The sequence below is a fragment of the Schistocerca cancellata genome, chromosome 7, assembly GCF_023864275.1.
Source record: "Schistocerca cancellata isolate TAMUIC-IGC-003103 chromosome 7, iqSchCanc2.1, whole genome shotgun sequence".
NCBI classification, from domain to species: Eukaryota; Metazoa; Arthropoda; class Insecta; order Orthoptera; family Acrididae; genus Schistocerca; species Schistocerca cancellata.
In genome coordinates, this window is record NC_064632.1 from 225553117 (window position 1) to 225568366 (window position 15250).

At 41.4% G+C, this 15250-nt stretch overlaps 1 protein-coding gene across 2 annotated transcripts in view; it reads right to left on the reverse strand.

Moving 5' to 3' along the window:
* Positions 1-15250, reverse strand: part of LOC126091895 (RNA-binding protein fusilli-like) — a 1039987-nt gene that overhangs the window by 404191 nt on the left and 620546 nt on the right. The window contains exon 1 of one of the 2 annotated variants that reach the window (XM_049907192.1): positions 5642-6042. The exons of the other annotated variant lie outside the window; for it this stretch is intronic. The gene's annotated coding sequence lies outside the window, so the exon portion shown is untranslated. Of the gene's footprint in view, positions 1-5641; positions 6043-15250 lie in introns of those variants that run through there. 2 annotated transcript variants of the gene reach the window in all.

Sequence of the window (15250 nt, forward strand, 5' to 3'; positions counted from 1 at the left end):
CGTTGGAACTACGGCGCGAATGTCTGCACTTTGCAACTGCTAATAATTATAACATTTTTAACCACAAAATAAATTGGTGTAAGCCTTGGTCACACCTTAAGTTACTAACGCAGACAGTGTATTTACCGACAACAAAGTCAATCCATCACATTCAGATTAAGAGTTGTTCTTATGGGGCAGCCGCAACTGTGAGAGTCCTTTTTGAAAAGCAAAAACAGCAGTACAGCTCCTTAATCCACAATCTCTTATGGGATACATGACTGGTTTCGGAACAGTTACAGTTCTATCATCTGGTGTAAAAAATAAAATCAATCATCGGAGGTCATTCTCCCGGCTAGTGTTTTACTATTACATAGTTTTCTTGATTGTGTTGCTGGTCGCGCAGCAATGGGGAACGGCTGTTAAGGAATTTTTGTCCCCTTTACTGTTTTGACACGGAACCCTTGGTTCCGTCACAACATTCGGGTGATGATAGTAGATGAAAAAGTGATTTTATTTTTTTACACCAGATGATTTAACTAACTGTTCATAAACCGGTCATGTACCCAAAAAATGATTGTCGATATGGGTCATATATCTTTAAATCTTATCCAGAATGAAATATAGGACAGCAGCCTAGTTTGGACATATTTCGAAGCGAAAAGTACAGGTTCGTACAGTTCACGACTTAAAGAAAGCAGAAAGAAAACGTAGATATATTCATGGCCGCAGATATTGCCGCGCTATTTAAAATTCCTGAGAGCAGAAGAATATTCCGCTGCCTAATACCTCTCCAATCCTCATAAAATCATCCTATATATTCTTTACTAATGTATATTTTGAGCTATGTATTTTTCACTGCGTTATAACAACTCCTATATCATTGCGAAATGATCCCTGGATGAACAAATAAAATCAAATCAATGTTGGTCTCCAACCCGCTACTAGGAACGGTATCAAAAAGTAGGGACTTCTTTCATTATGTCAACTACAACTACTTGTAATATCGACTACTCGGCTTCTGTTGCCCTCGTCAATAAATATAGTAGCAGCTACCGAAGTAATCGGTGGTTACCCTAGAGCACACATTATTTACACAAGATTTGAATTATGATGCGGGGTCAAACGTACTTTTTATTGAATCACGACGTAACAGAGATCGTATTTTTTTACTTGTAATGATTCCTTCCATTTACCTTCATAACAAAGCTGTAAAATCTTCAGGAACAACAGAAGAAGACACCTGGCGACTCTTGGAACTACCGGTGCAGTAATTTTTACAGTGCATAATAAACACTGAAAACAATATATCATAGAACATGCATCGAAAATTTCACTTCTCGAGTGAGAAGCTATATACAAAACAGTAGTACCCCAATAAGAATTTTCAGGGCCACGCAGACTAAAATTATAAGCCTCTATCACTCTAACGCCTATGTTTTAGAACCTACAACTAATTTTAAGGCTCTATGCATAATTAAGAGGTAATTGATCAGTTTCCTGTCTGGAAGATAACTGCTTAGAACGTAGTGAAGTATAGTTCGACTATGCGCCTAAAAATGCAAGAAGAATCAATACGTCTGCATATCACGCAATAAAATTATTTACCATGTGCAATACTTACGTTGTGCGAAACTGTTTTCTAAACCAATGCAGTCTGTAAATAACGATGCAATTTGTCAGACTACTACTGTGCGTCTTGACTTTTATGACGGTAGGGAAAATTGGCAGCTATAAACACAGGGCACATGGCAATAAACTGACTACTGTAGTAACGAAAGAGGTTGAGATGTGGCACTAACTATCACAATTTTAGATGTTGCAAGGCGTCAGATAATGGGGTGTCAGATAATGTGTGGTGCAAATAAAAGTTAACAAAAACAAAAAGTGAGAAACTACCGTGAGGCCCTACCAGAAGCTCAAAATTTTAACTTTATTTACCGAGCAAAAAATGCAACGGGCCGTGGGAAGCAGAGTACAGCTGAACAGCGTCGTCTGCTGTCCCAGTCTCATCAAGCTTTGTTATCCGAGTCGGCAGGTGAAGCCCAAGTCACGATCTGCCCGACGACAAGAACCACGAAATGATTACTTAAAACGAGGACATGAATGCGCACGAAGATTATTTCTTAGTTTGTAATTCTCCCAGCCAGGCGGTAGGTTAATTATCGTAGTAGGCCTACGTGCGTTTGAACTAGACCACAAATCCCTGATTCGTATAGGGCACGGTAAAAAAAAGAGAAGGCTGTTCTAGCTTGGCAGCTGTTAACCAGCTAGTAATCAGCACATCGTATTTTTATCATAGGGAAACGAAGCACAAATTTGGTAACTATATGAAGATATTTGCAATGGCATGAGCATAAAGAATGTCATCACAGCAACGCACCTTCATGCAGGTGAAATGCTACGTAAGAGAGGAACAGTAACAGCACGTGTTCCCCAGCTAACTCGCAAACTGTACGTATTTTTATTGGCTACGGCACAGCTTACAGGGGACGACAAGAGTACCTCTAAGCACTATTCTTGTGAATCAGCAATAGCCGAAGCAGGTGAAGAAGATATATCAGACAGTAGACAGATACAGTAACTTTTAGAACTGTTATCGGTGGCTAGATAACAATTTATCAAAATATACAAAGAATGAATGAAACACAAACATTACAGGGGTTTCTACATTTTTATTCACTTGGAAAATATATCGGGTAGATATCGCGGAAAGCTACAGCGTCTATTTGTACACAAGATACGAAAAAAACACTTGAGTTATGAAATTTGTTAAATGGTAGGAATATACAGGGTAATAAATAAAGTGCCTCGTGTTTTCAGAGTATCCACCAAAACACGGGAAAAAAGCCCAATACACATTCATAACTAACAGCAATGAGCAGTTTTTCATTTCAGATACTGTGAAACTACTTTTCTACTGAACAGATGCTCATAACTTAAGGTACGCATTTCAGAGTCCACGTTTGATTTTTTTCCCTTGTATTGATCGGTACTACCACCTCTCAAAATACTCGACACTTATTTGTAACTCCACACTGACTTCCGTAAGTGCAGTGCTTATTCCATTACAGAAGGCGGCAATAAAATTAAAATGTACTTGGAAAATCGTTGATTACTAAAAATTAGTAACCTTGACTCGACTAAAAAAACTAGAAAAACAGATCGGTAATTCACAGCTAGTAATATTTCTAACGGCGACTGTGTACATAAAAATCTGGCGAAATGTTTCAGAAGAGTGCAGTCAAGATATCTAGTAAACATATTACGATTATCACTAGTTTTGCTACATTAACGGCTTACGGAGAGGCGTATGAAGAACTTTGATGGCGGCGATAAATAAGACTGTAATAGCTTATTTACTGAAGTTTTTTTGTACAGTAAGTATTTGTCAACCATGAATAATAGCAGTCAAATGTAGTATGAATATCACTATCCCCACCCCCTACCAAAGATAATTTTGGAGTTTTCAAATGCTCACACGTTCAGTATCATTTTCGGCTGACAAGTCATTCAGATACGTGTTAAATCTCAATAACTGGCCATTACACTCCTAACCACAGGCAATGAATTCGCAACATAGTAAGAAAGTACGCCACAGCCCTAATACTACTGTCCCAGTCACATAAAGCTTAGTTATCTGAGTCGGCAGGTGAAGCCCAAGTCACTTTCATATACATAAAGAATACATTGCAGTATCAATTTTACCAGTGCTAACAACTTAATATGTATAGAGTACGGTATTCCGAACTCTAAACGATTGTCATTATGCTCTAGGTACAACAACAGTCAATGTGCGCAAGGATGACCAGACCGTTTGTTTCTACAACTTTTAGTGGAGTGCAGGAAGTTATACGAAACTGTGCAGCCATTAAACCAGTCTCAACACGGACCCAGAAAAAATCTTAAGAATTAATAATCAACGCTGCTACTCAGTGCAGAACACGTGACGTAGTAACAACTTTTTCCAATCTTGTCTGCTTTTTGATATTTACCATACCAGGAAGTTTAATGATCAATGCAGATAAAAAACAACACCCAGGGGATCTGTGAACAAGACCGGCGGTTCCTTATCCTGACCAACTTTTTTTTATTATTATTTGCTCACCTGGCCAACTCTTTTATGTATCAAACTGAGTTTGGTCCATTAGAGATGCTAGCAACAGAAGCAGGAAAACATTCTGCAGCAAATGAATATGAAACAAGAAACAAACCACTACATTACATAAAAATGAACCGGCAATGTCTATGCGTTCTGCCATTCCTCTGCGCTACGACCAGCGTGGAATGATATGTATTTTTTGCAATCTATTTAATATACGATGACACTGAGTCTATGGTTCTACGTAAGGTCAAATGACGCGCCTAAGGACGAATTTCGCCAAATAAAACTGTACACGGTTACGACTTAGTCCTCACCAAATTCTACGAAACGGCACCAACCGTACACAGACTTGGACCATCGCGGACGCAGGGGAACCAGATGGAACTCGCCGTTCCACCACACACCAAGCGGCGCCACTGAAGCGATGCCAACGTCCTCTGCGTGAACTTCACCGACGCGATCACGCCTACAGTACGCATTCCACTTTTTTGAAACTTAACAAACCAGCTCACGAGTATTTTCAAGTTTGTTAGGTTGCTTGGCGCTTATACGTAAAAGATGATACAGGCTTGTGATAGTGTATCCAGGAGACAAATCCAACGTCTACGAACAGTTTCCATATGGTGTGACGTATTCAGCTTACACACGTTTTCTTTCCCTGTTCAAAGTTATTTTCTAACAATACGAATGGGAAACAAACTTGTGATCTGCAACGAGCACACTTCAGAAAACACCGATAGTTTAGGAAAAACATTAAAAGGGAACTACCAATAGAGTATCATAGCGACTGAAAATTGTCTGAAACCCAAAGTCTAACGGTACTATAAGTAACAGGAATACGTTTCAGAATCTGTGGTAATGGCAAGCGGTAATACAGTATCTCTAATACGGGTACAACAAAATACGGCAAGATTAAAATTTATGTTGCACCTCAAAACTACAGCTAGGTATGATCATCCCCTTACTTATATGTAACCATTTCAGATGTAATTAGTTTACTACGGATATCTGAGCCAATTCCTAGTTCCTTGCGTGAAGAAATGACACCAGTTGCAAAACTTAGGGACTAAAAGTAAGCGGTGGTCTCTATAATACGGTTCAATAATAATTTATCGGAATCTATTTACTTCTGAGCGACATTTCATTGCGTACTTCTAATATCAGAAATGCACTAAACAGGAAACACAGTGGTCACCTGCCGGATATTCGTGTAAATTACTTACTTAACACTCCGTGTCTGGCATAGCATCTTTGCACGTTGGAGTCAAACACATACTTCTGCATACCGGAAGTACAATTTAACCAGCGCCGCAAGGATTAACTTGTGAAGTAAATTTAGGATGCCCTATCGGTCACATGTAAATTGGAAAGTGAAGTCCTAACAGTCTATTACACAGCGTGGACGGCAATTAAGAACGGGAAAACGTAATTAAAAGATTATTTTTAACCGCTCGTATCGGTAAACGTAATGAGAAATCGAGCCTTAGTAAGTGTGAGCAAAATACACATAAGTGGACTACATATAAAACTGGTACGATACAACTAAGGTATATTCACCATGTTACACAGGTGCCAAGCTGCGACGAAATACTGCATTACATGCTACGAAATGGGCGGCAGCTCTTACACAAATATCACAAGTTCTTCACACCACTTTTCAATTTATACAGCTTCGAGACGAAACGTTGACTAATTCACACATACGCACACCCAGTAAATGACTTAGATACAAAGCACCGATGAAGTTAACTTCTCGTCTGCGTTAACACACACTACGGCAAACACTCGACATCCAGTGCACGTGTATATAAACACAAAAATTACATGTCACTTCGAAAAACAGTTATTTATTGAGGAACACAGGAGAATTAGATATTGAATGACCAAGTTGATCCACCGTTTGAAAATTACTTTAAGTCTGTGCCTGCACACCTTCGGAACTAAACGCTCGGCCGAAAGTCTTGCGAAGACTGCTGAGCCAGGTAGGAAAGGTGAGCCAAAGAGTCCACGTCAAAGATATGCTCCGCTCTATACGCTCCGGTAAGAAATGATCAACAGCCAGTCGTACAATTTCGAAGCGCGTTACAGATTCCACAAGCGGGGTTAATGCACTTACGTTGCTGAAATGAAGGAAAAGGATTAAGAGATAACAGACTGGAAAAGAAGGCACTGAAAAATGACCTTCAGTCCTAGATTTTACATATGATACATTCAGTTGCTTAAATTGGTTACGACTGCCTCATTATTTCCATACTTTTGCAACTTCGTGATTTTAAAAAAGGAGAAATATGTGCTACTTAAACAACGAAAGATATACGGATATGGCACAAGAAAGAAGAAGGGTTTTCTACACTTTCTGAATTTTTTTCAAACAATGAAATCAAACGTGGTAGCTAAAACCAGCTACTTGGATTTTCATCGTATTTTTCAATATTTAAAGAACACTTCACTGTTCCTGGAATATTTTCTATGACATATTTCGAAAGCCGTAAGTGGCACAATCACGCGAAGCTGAGCCCGCTCCGTCCGATGTGGATATCTTTGCGGGCGGAGCTCTTTGGGCCGGTATCTACGCCTATTGGTCGTAGCACCTGTTGCTTCCAGCGCTGCCATTGGTCCGCCGACGAGCAGGTAACCGTAAGCTGGTTGAGCGTGAGAGTTTGCCGGCCACAGGCAAGAAGAAACGACATGGCGGGGAGGGAGAGAGGAGAAGGGAGCGGCAACTCTGGGTGGGGGGACAGACTGGCGGGGGTCGGACCTTCCCGCAGCAACACACGTTACCTCTTGTGGCCGCTTCTCAGCTTCTGGCAGGTGTAAAATAAACCTCAGAAGCTGAAAGTCTGCTGTTTCCGGCGCTTTTAACGGAATGGTCGGACACTGCATTAACAATGGAAAACGTAGTATCGAATGAGTAGCAGTAGGCAAACTAAATATGCTACACACTCAGCGATGAAGATATCGCTCTGGAACTTGAAGGGAAATACTTCATTATTGCTTTATTTTGTTTTGATCAGCCAATCAGTGTGTATATGGAAATGTTTGCAGACTTTGAATCACATCCTAAATCAACTGCAGATAAATCCCATAAGATATGGCACCGTGTTATATTTAACAGCTGTTAAATCACGGAAAAACAGAGTTGGGAAGGTAGAGCTCCGCAGTTTCCGTCTCGGAAGTAAAATGTCGGTAACACCGATCTAGTTGTCTAATTTTTATGCTCCACTAATAAAAACGGCTCATTTATTTGAGCAATGCAGCTATGATCCCGAAGGCTACTATGAACACCGCAATGCTTCACTATGTGTGGCCCTACTGCGGACGGTACGTTGTTGCCTTCCCTCCTATTTTGCAACCGGGTCACCCAGACAAAGGGAGACAGATGTACAGTTTCAGCCGGAATGCAAACCATGCAGTAGTTTCAATTTTTCGCACACACTGCAGTGCTGGACGTGAACGCTACAGTTAATGCCTGAAAATGTTCTCGGGCCTGCCTTGAGCGAATACAGAACCATTTATAGCAAGAAACTTACTCAAGAAAGCATACAGCTAACAAATTACACTTGCCGACAATAATGACAGATACTGCGCTGGCGTCCAGGGCAATCACAGTATCTTTCGTTAATGCTTATTTTTTACAATACAAGCAGATGTGCTTTTCTTTGAATTTGAGAGCAACTGTAACCTTCAGTCGTCACATAGTGTAAATCGTACATAATTTTGACCAGAGAAGGAAACACGTCAGATTTCTGTACGTTGTATGGTAAGTTCGTCATAATATTCAGGTATCCTGAAATCAAAAACAAGATTCCACATATACACGTAATTCGTAGCAGTGATATCCAACACTTGAGTGGTGTGTGCCGCTACCTGTGACAGCAAAATTTTGAACAGTTAAGCAGACGACTGTTGTTTCTGCTAACATAAATCTGCTACAAGAAATATTCCATTATTCTTTATACCTTAGCCGCTAACTTGATTAATGTTGTCTTCCTAGTATTATAAGATTTGTCTCTGCGATACAATAAAAGGCTGTTGCTATAATTGTTATCTGTGTTTCGCATCTTTTACTTTGAGGCATCCAGAATTCCATTAGAAAGAATCTGTGAAGGAAATGAGATACTATCGGGGACAGACAACATAAAAATGTTCCACGTATTCCTACCTAATGGGCAAGAGAATCTGATGTCCTTTAGACGACTCTATAATTAGAGACGGAGACTATCAGCTGAACATATTCAGTAAATAAGAAGTACTGCCACTGGGAATATGTTGTGAGTTGGCTAATGCTTTTGATCGGGTGAATCATGGATATCCTAACGCAAAATACTACAGAATAGCAGACAAAGCAGATTCGTGGTTTTTATCTTATGTGTATGACAGAAAGTAATTGGTAACAGTTCCGTATCAATCGCATGGCAATAGGCACTCAACAATCACACATGGTGTACCACAAGAATACTTTGGGTCCCCTGCTATTTTTGTTGTACATAAAATGATCTTTCACTCGCAGTTTCAGATATGCAGTTGTTTCGTTTTTGTAGATGATACAAGTGTAGGAAAACAGCCAATGCAACATTAGGAAACATCGTCCAAAGGCTCAAGGCAGATGAATTATCACTGAATTTTGACAAGACTCAGCACATGCAGTTTAGTACATCTTTTAGAAACCCACAAGCTTAAAAACAGGTTCCGCAAACCATAAGATACAACAAATAGAAATCTTAAGGTTCTGAGATAACAAACAGATCACAATCTAAATTGGAAAAAGTAATGAGTACCATTAATGTAGTGCTTTATTTCAGCTACTGTTGCAGCACGCTTGATTCCCGCTACAGATGATTTTCAAGTAAAGAATTTAGTTTATTCTGCATATTTCCATTTTCTAATGAATTGTGGAATAATTTCAGCGGGGAAACTCAATTCACACGGACAGTATCTTCAGAATACAGAAGGATGTTACAGTAAGTGATGTAAGTCATGGAACAGCAATATGAACATGCATAGACGGCGGTAGTATCGCGTACACAAGGTATAAAATGGCGGTGTGTTGGCGGAGCTGTCATTTGTATTCATGCGAAATGGTTTCCGACGTGATTATCACCGCACGACGGGAATTAACAGACTTTGAACGCGGTATGGGATATTCTGTTTCGGAAATCGTTGTTGAATTCAGTATGTCGAGATGCAAACTGACAGGAGTGTGTCCAGAACACCAGATTTCACGCATTACCTGCTGTGGCCGGCGGCCTTCACTTAACCGCCGAGATCAGCAGCGTTTGCGCAGAGTTGTCAGTGCTAACAGACAACCAACACTGCGTGAAATACCCGGAAATCAATGTGGGACATACGACGAACGCATCCGTTAGGAAAGCGCGGCGAAATTTGGCAGTAAGGGGCTATGGCAACAGACGACCGACGTGAATGCCTTTGGTAACAGCAGGACACCGCATGTAACGCCTCTCCCGGTCTCGTGACTACATCTATTGGGCCATAGACGCCTGGAAAACTGTGACCTGACCAGATGAGTTCAGATTTCCGTTGGTAAGAGCTGTTGGTAGGGTTCGAGTCCGGCGCAGACCCCTCGAAGCCATGGACCCAAGTTATCAACAAAGCACTGTGCAAACTGACGGTGACCAGATAATAGTGTGGGTTGTCTTTACATAGAATGTACTGGGTCCTCTGGATGTTCGGCTACTTGGAGACCATATGCAGCTATTCATGGACATCGTGTTCCCGAACAACGATGGAACTTTTACGGATGACAATGTGCCATGTCAGCGGGCCACATTTGTTCGCGATTGGTTTGAAGAACCTTCTGGACAATTCGAGCAAATGGTTTGGCCAGCCGGATCGCCCGACAAGTATTCCATCAAACATTTATGGAATGTAATCGAGAGGTCAGCTCGTGCACAAAATCCTGCATCGGCTACATTTTCGCAATTATGGGTGGCAATAGAGGCATCATGGCTCAGTATTTCTGCATGAGAGTTCCAACGACTTGCTGAGTCCATGCCTCGTCGAGCTGATGGACTACGTCGGGAAAAATGAGGTTCGACACGATGTAAGGAGGCATGAGCTTTACCACCACAGTATACAGTACTGTCCCACGCGTAGGCTACTATTAACACCACAACACGAAAGGCTCCATTTGGAAATGAAATGATCGTATTGCACTATTGGTGGGAGACCACATCTGGGATGAACTGCTCGGTCGCATAGGGAATATCTTTTTATGTGACGCCACTTTGGCGACTTGCGCATAGATGATGATGAAATGAAAAATGCAAAATTATTGAGGCTTTCGTGGCCACTTGTTGACAAACTGCCTATTGGCTTCTGTCTCGGGTTCTTCGGCAGACGTTCATCTAATGATTTTTCTGACGTTTCGCCAGCACGAGTGGCTGGCATTGTCAAAGCTTCACCCTCCATTGCCGGTGGTGAACTGGAGCCGAGCATCATTAGATGAACGTCGGCCGAAGAATCCGAGACAGAAGCCAATAGGCAGTTTGTCAAATGAAAAATGGTTCAAATGGCTCTGAGCAATATGGGACTTAACATCTGAGGTCATCAGTCCCCTAGAACTACTCAAACCTAACTAACCTAAGGACATCACACACATTCATGCCCGTGGCAGGATTTGAACCTGCGACCGTAGCAGTCGCGCGGTTCCGGACTGAAGCGCCTAGAACCGCTAGGCCACAGCGGCCGGCTGATGAAATGAAGATGACGACAACAACGCCCAATCCTCGTACGGATAAAATCCGGAACACGGAACACAGAATGGAAAGAGACTTCCAAACATAACGGAAAAAGTAACGGTAATGTAACCCCGTTGCGATTCCTAAATTCTGGAGCGACAAAGATCGGGTCGGCCGCTGTGGCCGAGCGGTTCTAGGCGCTTCAGTCCGGAGCCGCGCTGCTGCTACGGTCGTAGATTTCAATCCTGCCTCGGGCTTGGATGTGTGTGATGTCCTTAGGTTAGTTAGGTTTAAGTAGTTCTACGTCTAGGGGACTGATGACCTCAGATGTTAAGTCCCATACTTCTTAGAGCCATTTGAACCATTTGACAAATATCTATGCTCCAGAAGACTCACGAGCACTATTAGACACCTCACATCCAACCATGGCTGTTACAGGAAGCATCTGCTTCGTATTAGTCTGGCTGCATCCCTATTATGCGACTGTGGTGGAGAAAAGGACGCGAATCACATCCTTTTTGGCTGCACGAACACCTGCAACGCTACAAGTCACCTCCTACGTCTGGTCACCATCGGCTGCAGTTTGCCGACATACTATTGCACAGTTCTGCTTAAAGATTATCGCCTCTTATATGCCTTTTTGTTGGAAGAACAGGTCAACCTCTAATTTGATGCTACTGTACCCCGGGGTTATTTATGATGCTGTGTAATGTATCAAACCCAATGTGCACGTTGACCTTCAGTGTGTTAAACCTTATATACCAGATAAGTATGATCACAGCTGTATGAATACTGCTGATATGCCAAAATAAAAACAAAAAATTTAAGAAAAGTTTAATCCTTCATGTTCAAATCTGTGTACAGATTCTTACTGTATTGTATACACATTTATAGAAACGTGTTGTTTTTGTCGTCGTCAGCAGTGCGAAGAGCGGTATGCTGCATCTCTCTATGCCAATCCATTCGTCTGTGCAATATTCTTCATTCTGCGTAACAACTGCAGACTATATCTACTTGAATCCGGCTACTTTACTCAAGCCTTGCTCCTCGTCTACAATTTCCACCCATCACTTCTGGCTATTAGAATATTTACTAATCCTTGATGCCTCAGTAATCGTGTTGTCAACCATTCCCACCTTGTAGTAAAGTTGTGCCACAAAAGGTATTTTGTCCCCAAATTCATTCAATACCTTTTCGTTAATTACTCAAACGAAGCACTCTTCACTACTACCAAATTTCAAAAGTTTATGTTCTCTCCTTATCTCTTCTGTTTATAGTCCACGTTTCAGAAAAGTTCTCTTAACATTTAAACTGATATTCCGTGTTAACAAATTTCTCTTCTTCAGAATGCTTTCCTTGCTATTGTCAGCTTGCGTATTATATACTCTCTACTTCGATTTTCGTTAGATATTTTGCTGCCCAAAGAGCAAACCTCGTCTAGTACTTTCAGAGTCTTATCCATTACACTTATTCTTTCAATGTCAACTAAGGTAAATCGACACTTCACAACTTTTGTTTTGTTTCGTTCGTTTAAAGAAACTATCATTCTGTTCAAATGATCTTTCAAATCAGTGGACGTCTGCGACAGAATTACAGTACAGAAGTATAACAGTTAATTGGAGAGCCATAGTGAGGAGGCTGACCTACGGCGTCGTATATATGCCCTCTTCGTTGTCTGCGTCGCTCAATCTGCTTAGAAGATGCTGAGAATGTTGGTCTCCCTAATATTTCCCCAAAAACAAGACTGAGAAGAGTTAGTGTTTCGTATTTTGAGTAACACTTGCGCTGAACGAATAAATTTTATGTTATTTGTTCGCCGGCCGGAGTGGCCAAGCGGTTAAAGGCGCTACAGTCTGGAACCGCGCGACTGCTACAGTCGCAGATTCGAACCCTGTCTCGGGCATGGATTTGTGTGATGTCCTTAGGTTAGTTAGGTTTAAGTAGTTCTAAGTTCTAGGGCACTGATAACCTTAGAAGTTAAGTCCCATAGTGCTCAGAGCCATTTGAACCATTTGTTATTTGTTCGCTAGAGTACGCTCTTTGGTTTTCCGAAGTTATCAGGGTAAAATACTTGGAGCAAAAGCTGTCTACAACTTCGAACTGTAGTCTGATTTCAGAATAAGAGTGATATGACATGGAAGGGAGGCAGGGATTGAAAGGTTTAGACAGGATTTAAGGAGACATGTGGAAAGGAAATACAGGTTCTGGTAGAAGAAATAAAAATGTGAAGGTGCCTATCCAAGATGTGGTTTTCATCGGAGGCAAAGTAATACGTAACATGAATTGAAGTAAACGAAAATGTGCGTTGTGCAAACATGAAATATTATGACAGCATGATTTGTTACAGAGAATAAGAAGGAAAGCACAGCTGTCATTATACAACCATATACAATTATTCTGTTATAGAACGTGTTCGATTAGCTACTAGTGCTCGTCAGATGTAAACGATCTGATCAAATGTATCCGCATACCCATGTGTAATGCGGAATGGACCACTAGATGTCAGAAAGGATAACCGCCAGTCTAAAAGGAGGGGATGAGCGAGCTCAGTGACTGTCATTGCGCGGCACCTTAGTAACAAATCCAGCAGGGTCATTCAACCCTTCTACAGCTGCCCACGCCGACTGTTGGTGATGATATTGTGAAGTAATGCGAAAGAACAACCAAAACTAAACCAAATCCAGGCAGACTTCACGTGTATAGACGGACAGGGAGCGTCCAGCAGTGCGGAGGGTGGCTGTAAAAAATCTCAAGAAATTAGCGGAAGGAATCACCCGCGAGTTCCACAGTGCTACCAGCTGTCCCGAGAGCACATTGAGTTAAAATAATAGCGTACAATAGTTGTACAGCTTCTCGTAAGCCATACATTTTTGCAATCAACGCTAAGCGACGCTTGAGAGCGCGTCTTCTAGACAGTGGATGATTGGAAACGATTGATTTGTAGTGCTGAATCACGGTGTCCCCTGTGCCAATCCGATGAAAGGGTTATGTTTCGTGAATACCTGAAGAACGTTACCTTCTGCTGTGTGCAGCGGCAGCAATAAAGTACGGAAGGGGGGGCATTATGGTATGGAGGTGTTTATCATTGTTAGTCTGTGGTCCCCTTATTATGCTAAACACAATTCGAAATAAGGAAGGATATGAAAATACTTTACAACACTGTGTACTGCTTAAAGTAAAGGGACAGTTGGGAGACGATGATTGTTTGTATTAGCGTGACAACGCACCCTGTCATAGAGCAGCGTCTGTTAGGCACTCGCTTGTGGGCAGTAACATTCCTGGGATGAGTTACAACGTGGCTTTGCTCCAGACCCCAGGGTCCAATACCGCTATCTCCTCTGGTTTTCAGGAAAAATGGGCTGCCTTTCACTCAAAAGACGACACCTTTTTGAATGTGTCCTCAGCAGAGTCCTAACCATCATAAAGGCGATGGGTGCACACCACATATTAATCTCCACTAATAGGTGTCCTCATACTTCTGATCAGAGAGTGTATGAAAGTATACGATGCGAAGTCTCCATAAGATACGTTGCTCTACAATATTGATTTTGTTGCCTGTAAAAAAATTACACAAAAATTGAAAATTCCGTAGTCTACATAGAACCAGATAAAGCACGTACTTGTACCTTAGAGATAAAACTTCGTACTATTAACGTTTGTGAGACTTGCTGAAGACCATTCAGTCACTCAACTGGTAGGCTTACTTAAGTACATTTAGCACTTTTCCCCGCCAGTAATGGGTGACTCTAAGTTGTCAGTAAATGTCTTCGAAGTAGATGATTCTACCGATGATGCCGTAAAAGATGTATTTCGCTGCCGGTACACTATTTATTTATCACAACTGTAAAGAGAGGACATACCGTCGCCGACCGCCCCTTACACCCGGATTAAAAACGATCTGCAAAAAATTGTTGTTTTAATCCACTGTATCAACTAATCTTGTAAGAAAAACCAACAACGAGATAGGTGGTGCAACTGGACTATCACTGGGGCAAAACGAAACTCTAAGCCATCCTGGCTGAGGTTTTTCGTAGTTTTCTGAAGCACTTGAGAGAATACTGGGACGATTCTTTTGAAAAACAGCATCCCATCTGAGCTTGTCACTCCCATCTACCTCGACGTCGACGTGGCATTAAACCCCAATCTTCCTTCACCTCCACTTCTGAATGAAAATTATTCGCTGGAGGGGATTACAAGAACCCAAATATAGCCATGTAGCCACTTATATTTAGGGAGATGGAAATTCTTCTGTTCTCTGTGGATAATTTTCGGTGTTACTTTTACGAGTGCGTTACAAGTTAAAACTGTGTGCTGAGTGGGACTCAAACTCTGGTATCTGTCAGCTAATACGCTTGCAATTTAAATGCTTATTTGAGAAATAATCCTTGGCAATTTAAATAATATCATTATAAGTATTAGTCCGCGTCAATATGAACCATTAAACCAATTAAAATGCTGACGTTCCGGC